The sequence below is a fragment of the Physella acuta genome, unplaced genomic scaffold (genome assembly GCF_028476545.2).
Source record: "Physella acuta isolate Inbredline_101_S28 unplaced genomic scaffold, ASM2847654v3 ptg001772l, whole genome shotgun sequence".
Taxonomy (NCBI): Eukaryota; Metazoa; Mollusca; class Gastropoda; family Physidae; genus Physella; species Physella acuta.
The window spans coordinates 170,785-178,964 of record NW_026733282.1 but is presented as its reverse complement, the minus strand read 5'-3'; the positions used below and the strand labels follow the sequence as shown (position 1 = coordinate 178,964).

The window sequence follows — 8,180 nt, the reverse complement described above, 5'->3', positions numbered from 1 at the left end:
ATACATAAACACATACATGTAATGGATATGCAAACATTTTACACTGATTTAAAAAACAAATGCGTATATTTTATTGCAAACCAAAATGTTTGATATCAAAAAATAGATTACTAATCTTACTCAACAAACACCTGGTTTGTCATCAGCACTATTTGGTACTGGGTTAGTAACCAACTTCTCACTGTGTGTTAAAGAATTCTTTTTTTTCTGCTCCGGCGTTGACTTGTGTGGCCAGGTTTTTAGAAAATGTTGGATTTGACTGAATCATTTCTTCAGCCCTTCTTTGAAAGTCCAACCCACTGTTTCATCATACGCCGAATTGTTGCCTTATGTCATTTTCTAAACACACTTCTTTATCTGGTAGTTCCTTTAATCGACTATTTTCTATATCTGATAAATTCTGTTCTGAACAGATCTGTTTATCTGAATACTAATCACCTTTTCTCTCTAGAAGATTACCCCATGTTTATCTAACGGTGCTTTGTTCAAATTAAAACAAACTGTTAACAGCAAACAAAATGTTTGAATTATGAAGGGCTTCTAGCTTGTTTAAAACCAAATAAATAGTAAAAAAATGTCTGGATTTGAAAACTCACTCATTAGTTTGTATAGGAAAGCTTTTTAATTCTTATTTTAGATAAAATTAGAATCGTCGTAGTCTGTAATGACTATGAAATCTATTTCAATGGACTTTAGGGATAAGATCATTTATAAATATAATTGTATGTATGGGATCCCAACAAACACTTTGCCATCTCGTCGATGTGCTTGGGGACACGTTGTTTTCTTTTAAATTTCTATTTTAGCAAAGGTCTCTGTTCCTCTACCTGCTGGACCTCAGCATTCTAACAAAATTCTCAAGCATCTCCACATTTTTAACTACTAGACTAACTAGACTCTCTGGATCTAGATCTAGCCTAGCATTCTAGATAACCAGGTCTTCTACTTGAGGTCTTGAGATTAAATTTTTAGACCAGATACTTCTTTATAAAATAAGTTTACTACGTTTAAGTAGTCAAGAGGAGAAGTCAAATGATAGAAAAATGAAATGTTTTGGTGTCTTGTATTGTAAATTTTAATTACTCTTTCGGTTTTCGAATTCAATTCATATCATATGATAAATTCAATCTACAAAATACATACACTATTGACAAAATTTTACATATATATAATTTAATATTTATTCTTTATATCATAATATATAGTGAATGTCATTTACTGCTTTGTGACCAAACAAAATTACCATATTTGTAGTCTAATATTTAGATTGTCTCCCTTAGAGTTTTTAAAAAGTGTAAGTTGAAACTAACTTAAACAGAAATTAAACAAACATATTATTAAACAATATATGTCGTTATACAAAACATTATACTTCTACATTAGAATTAGTTATAAATAAACATTAAATAAAATGTATCAGTAAAACTAACACTAGAGTGAACAGATGCGTAGCGACCCTTCCCGGCGCCCGGGGACGAACTTTGAATTTGGCGCCCCCTTCGAGAGCAAATTTTCGATTTGCACCCCCCCCCCCTCCTCAAACTATTTATAATGCGAAAATGCAGCAAAAATTACATTTTAATTTGTTTTTACAACCCATTTTAGCGCCCCCTAAGGTCGGCGCCCGGGGACATATGTACCCCCCTGCCCCCCCCCCCCCCCCCCCCCCCATCGCTACGCCTCTGGCGGTGAAACACACAAACAAGACAAAAAGACTATCTTGCATTTGTGTTTTTTAAAAATTATAAAATTATCGGTGCCTTTATTCAAGCGGTTCTTGGTGTTGTTAGTGCATACAACTCGTTCATGGCCTTCTAAAATGTTTGACAATCAAAGGGTGAAGTATTTGTATCAACGCACTTTTTATTTTAGTTAAACATATATTGTTTTAAAATGTTTTATATCGTTCGACTTAGTCATCTGGCATATTCTCTTTTACTATATTTGTGTGGACGTCCACCTTTGGGGGAAGGGGGGGGGGAGGGAACATGGACACGTTTGGATGGAGGGGGATAATGGTTCTAAAATCCCAATTTTTTGTGGACGTCATAAATGGATGCCCCCAAAGGTACTCTATATACATACATAATGCATTTGCTTATGTAAAAAACAAAGCACTGAATGCCAAAATTAAATATATTATGTATATACAAATAATTTGTGAATGATCGTATATAATGAGTGTACAGCGTTTAAGTATTATGTTTGCCTTTCTGTTATATTTTTCGTTTCACAATTTCAAACGTAGGTAAGTAATTATCATTGATCGATTAAATGAAAGGAAATAATCGATAACTTTGTTTCATTAAAGGCATAGTGAAATAATGGGCAGAAACCTTTACAGATACAGCAAACTCAACCATCTCACATGACCTGCTTTATTGAACGAGGTGTGACGTCTTTTTAGATGTGGGGGGGGGGGAGGTCTGGCTTTTTGTGACGATGTAAGACGGTGGGGACAAACAAGGTTGGGTTGGGTTTGGACGGTACAAATACAAATATTCAAATAAGCGTTTTGTATGACTACAGCGTAACAGAAACATCATAGTGGCCACGCGTTGATAGAGACAACACATTTGACAGTGACATAAGAACGTTTCTGATATATCTTGGTTTTATGTCTATATTTTGGAAAATATAAACGTGTGCTAAGAGTATGTAGGCCTAGTGTAAAAGAGTTTGAACGAGCGGGTGTCAAATATCGACAACTATATCTGAAGAATTAAAATAGCAGTTTAAAGAATTAACTCATTAGTGTTAAACATATCTAGCTGCACTTAAATACTTCTTGCTTCTTCAATGTTACTTTTTTTTCTACCACTATACTTGTAATTAGAACCGTTTCGTATTATTTTCTCTTTCTTAATTTGTACTTTATCGTATACGAAGTATAGAGAAAGTATTGCAAACGTGCAAAAAAACGACAGTTTTGCAAATCTCGACGCTTTACACCTTCCTTAGTAGGAAAAACATAATTTTGCACTCTTGCCCGTGTGTCTATGTGTGTATATATGTGTGTGTGTGTGTGTATATGTGTCTGTGAACACGATACCTTTAGTACCGTTACAGCTAGGTTGATGAAACGTCATGTATGAGTATTATATCAAATGTGTAGTTCTGTGTCAACTTTTCAGCGATTTTAAAAAACCGTAAGTGGTACTTATTCTACTTTCATTTTTTTTTCAGAAACCTATAACTTAAATACTGTTTCAGATAGATAAATTAAATTTTACACATACGTAAAAGATCAAATTTTATGCCTATTTTTCAAATTTGAGTAATTTCCGTTGAACATAATTAGTAATTTACGTTATTTCCGATTTCTCAAAGAAATGTGAATTTATTAAATACTAATAATATTCAACACTATTGTACATAATGTTTTGGAGTTCACTTGGTGCGCAATTCTTTTTTCTTCGAGATTCTGTTATATTTTAAAAAGTTTAATAATTAAAAATTGATTTAAAATAATTTCTATATCCCAAAGTGCCTTCCCTCTTAGTGTTATATAAAGATATTAGAGAAAGTATAGGAGAGATCACTCCCGGTTTATTTATTTTTATTATTTTTTTATTACACATTGAAACCTTAATTGTTTGGTTATAATACAAGGTAGCATTTTTTTTCCTATCCTATATATCGTTGGCTATTTAATTATGCCGTTTTTTTTTCTTCTTTCATTAATGCAAGCTAATGTGTGATGAGGGAAGATTAAATGCTTTAATTTATCAACTACATAATATAATGGTGACTGTTTAAGTGGTCTCAAGATGTGTTTGTTTAATTAAGCTCAGCTATCAAGATATGACTAGCGATCAACTTTTTTCGTCATTATATTCTGGTCAGCATCATAGTTTTCTACGAACTACGCTTATTGAATGCTACATCATTGTTTTTAGAATTATACATTATGTTTGTTCAATACCAATTAATTATTGCTGTTGTATCACACTTCAGAATTTACTAATTTTTTTTGTAAGGTGAATACTAAAGTAAATATATTTATGTAACCAAAATATCAACACGAAGTATTATTATACAATAGAAGTATTCATACATCGTGTATTCCTTCATTTAACTGAGATGGGATCATGTCGAGCTGATATCCTTTCACTGACTTCAAGATGTCAAAGTTATGCTGTTACATTTTTGCCTGTTACATTTCAAGCTTATTTTAATTCTGGATTCATTGAACAACAAAAAAATTAAGACAACATAACACGCATATTAAGCTAACAAATTTAGTAAAACTTTGCAAATTATTCAGTTTATTGAGAAGAAAACTGCCCTATCCCTGTGAACCCTTCATCAATTCTAGAATTCTTTTTATTGCTTGATCCATTACATCTTTCGATGGTAAGTTGCGACGAACTTGATCATTAATCTGCAAGAAAATTGTTCTGGTAGTAGACTCCAGTTTTTTTAATGTTTATAGCTCATTTTATTTGTAGATAATTATCTCTCTCTCTCTTTCTCTTTCTCTTTCTCTTTCTCTTTCTCTTTCTCTTTCTTTCTCTTTCTCTCTCTCTCTCTCTCGCTCTTTCTCTCTCTCTCTCTCTCTCTCTCTCTCTCTCTCTCTCTCTCTCTCTCTCTATATATATATATATATATATATATATATATATATATATATATATATATATATATATATATATATATATATATATATGCATGTGTGGTCCTTGATTAAAAAAGAATCGAATAATGTAGTACAAAAATGAAGAAGAAAATGTAGTGAATTGTTTTTTAAATGTGTAAATATCTACTGAACTTCAGATAAATTACTAGATAAATCATGTTATGAATGAGTGAATCAATGATTTAACGGGTATTTGATTTAGCAAATTAAAAATGTATCAATAACCGAATGAACGAATGAAAGAAAGAACGAACCGACACAAAAATGAATGAATTAGCGAACGGACGCATAAAAACAGACTAACGGTTAAATGAATTTGATGGATGAATGAAAAATTTCACACATATTTGAAAGAAATAATTAACTATTAAACGAAATTAAACGTTATTAAACGAAACACGAATTGCCTTCTGCGTTGTTCTTAATTTGGATGTTTGAAGAGATTTTCCCCCAACCCAACTAAAATGTTACATTGTGACGCATAGGACGTTGATCCCAACTTTAGATAGTTCCTTTCAGTATTTGCTTCCATCTAGAACAAGCTACATGGCGGAAGTCAGGGGCGGAACTACCATACCGCCAGACCCCGCAATGCGGGGGGGGGGGGGCAGGACGTTTAGGGGCCCAGTTCCGACCAAAAAACATTGAATTTTTTTTTCAAAAATTAAGTTTTTCATGCATCTTGAAAGTGGTTTTGTAAAAAAAAAAAACAGGTCACCTATAGCAGAGATTGTTGCGTAGAAAAATATTTTAAAATCTACAAGAGCTATAGTTTGAAAGGTAGGTAAACATTCACACTACTTCCAAGCCTTACTGCCCTTCTTTAAAATAGGGATGCCCACGAAGCTCATTTAAATAGTTTTGTACTATGTATATTAAAAAGCAATTGATTCTCTGAATTGTTACTTAAATAAGACGTACTATACAATAGTATGGCTATAAAAATCAATGTTTTCAAAATTGATATTATTAAAGCCAAAAATGAAAAAAATAAACATAACGCGAGAAACCATTCACGAGTCAAGCTAACGTCTTTATATATTTTTGACCAGCATGATTACGATACTATTCTAACTCGAACTAAGTGTGGACTAAATTTTTCTGTTTTGTTCACTCAGAATGGTTATATATTGCAATGAAGTAGACTAAACTACTCACTTAGGATATAGATCAGGGGTTCCCAACCTTTTTTTAACTCTAGAGCACATTCTAAAATATCGGTAGGGTGGAGGGCACCGCCTATTTTAAATCGACAAACTCCTTCCAGAAGCGTAGTGTCCCTTCCCGACTTGCACCCCCCCCCCTCAAACTTTCGATTTTCACCCCCCCCCCCTAAAATTTTCAATTTGCACCCCCCTCAAATTTTCGATTTACACCCCCCCCCCCCGTTCAAATTTTCGATTTGCACCCCCCCCCCCCTCAAACTTTCGATTTACATCCCCTTCAACCTTTTCAATAATGTTTATGAAAAAAATTCTGTCTCTGTCGAATAGTGAGAGGCGGGCACATACGAATCGTTCGGCGGGCGCCGTGGCGCTCGCGGGCACGGGGTTGAGAACCCCTGATATAGATTTTGTATATATATATATATATATGTATATATATATATATATATATATATATATATATATATATATATATATATATATATATATATATATATATATATATATATATATATATATATATATATGTATAGGGGGCCCTAGTTTTTTCTTTGCGGGGGAGCCTTTGATTTCTAGTTCCGCCACTGGCGGAAGTTGTTTGATTTTGGAGTTTACACTCCTAGCAATGTTGTTGTCCCCAGCTATCGAGTTTGATTTACCCGGGAATTCAACCTTGGAATTCTTTGGTTTAGCAATAGTGAGCTTAACCTACACTTTATCAGCATAATTTTTTTAGAAGATTCATATTTCTCCTGTGTAGTGTATCATACATAATTCATTCGGGGTGGGGCGGGTGAAATGTAAATAGTTGAAAAAACAACAGTGTGGCGAAAGTCATGTTGTAATAACAGGTTTAATTTTTCTGAACATTATTTCGGCGAAATAAAATCTACCACAATTGATACATAAATATATAGCAATAACGCTATTTATACATTAAAACATGAATATATTACCTCCTCTTCCACTGTGGCGTAGGTGATGGCACAGAATAGCCAAACGCTCAAAATGAGTAGGGTCAGAAGCTTCATAATGATCAGCTACATAGAAAGTAAAACATTGTTTTATAAGTTTAAACTTAACCTATATATACATATTAGTTATGCTATATATTATATAAGCTACGCAAGGTGATTAACGGAATGTATTGCACATTGCACAATATACAGCTTACCCTAAAGGATTTGATGTCAGCGGCAATGTGATGGTAAGCACACAACTTTGAGATGTAGTGTTGTCTAAATTTACTTGGTTTATATACATTTACTCCAGCTGTTGTAAGCTCAATTATAATATTCATTTTTAACGATTTAAAGGTTCTCAACGTAGAGACAGGTTAACATACGTTAGATTTCTAGCATTTTATTTGCGCCAAATGTTACGTATATTTGAGACTCTTTAGAATAAAATGACGAAATTATTCACACTAACATAGTGGAACACAGTGCCAGCATCAAAATCGTTTTGCTTGAGAGCATCTTCTATTTTTATCAACGAACCATCTTGTCTGATGTCTAAATTTTCATATTTAATATTTAATGTATGCTGGTGTTATATTTCGTTCTTTCAAAATTATTTTTAGCACTGTCGGTGAATAGGGAGATCTGGGTCTAAGGTCTAGGGGCAGATAATTTAATAGCTGAGTCTAGGGTCTAGGGGCAGATAATTTAATTGTGGAGGCTTGTGTACAATCGACTAAATCAGGAGTCTAGGGTCTAGGGGCAGATAATTTAATAGCTGGGTCTAGGGTCTAGGGGCAGATAATTTAATAGTGGGGGCTTGTGTACAATCGACTAAATCAGAAGCCTAGGGTCTAGGGGCAGATAATTTAATAGTGGGGGCTTGTGTACAATCGACTAAAACAGAAGGAGCTCAAAACCATTTTTACTTTTTACAACATCCAATTCACAACCCCTACCCTCACTGTTCTTCCCAAAGTAGTAATCAACTAGCTCTAGGGAAACATATCAATACATGAAGAATAATTCAGTTGAAAAAGTCGTGGGTGCAAATTGATATTAAATTGACCACACGGTTGTAGATTTTGTTAAGCTAGAGAGACATAGATAAAGAAAAAATGTAATCAGAGTAATTTAGTTAACATTTGAGAAAAGTAATGCAAGTAAATTTAGTTTAATAGATGGCTAAACACGATGGAGTTATATTTTAACGTGTGTGACTTAAGGCAGAGAATACAATAAATTAACGTCAGTTAATAGAACTATATTTTTAAAGGCAATTTTGAAAGTTCCATTTTATGCTGCTGACTGATTTAGAATGTATTTTAAAATCCTTTATAATTTTCGAAAAGCTATTTTTGAGACATTAATGAATGTAGAGCCCGGATAAGATCACAAAATAAAAGTCTGACATAG

At 33.2% G+C, this 8,180-nt stretch overlaps 1 long non-coding RNA gene across 1 annotated transcript; it reads right to left on the bottom strand.

Moving 5' to 3' along the window:
- Positions 1–4,276: 4,276 nt before the first annotated feature.
- LOC131930419 (uncharacterized) lies at positions 4,277–7,103 on the bottom strand. The gene is made up of 3 exons (XR_009384124.1): positions 6,980–7,103; positions 6,762–6,845; positions 4,277–4,384 (listed from the first exon to the last, which is right to left on the bottom strand). It is a non-coding gene; the product is annotated as an uncharacterized LOC131930419 (long non-coding RNA).
- Between the last annotated feature and the right edge of the window lie 1,077 nt (positions 7,104–8,180).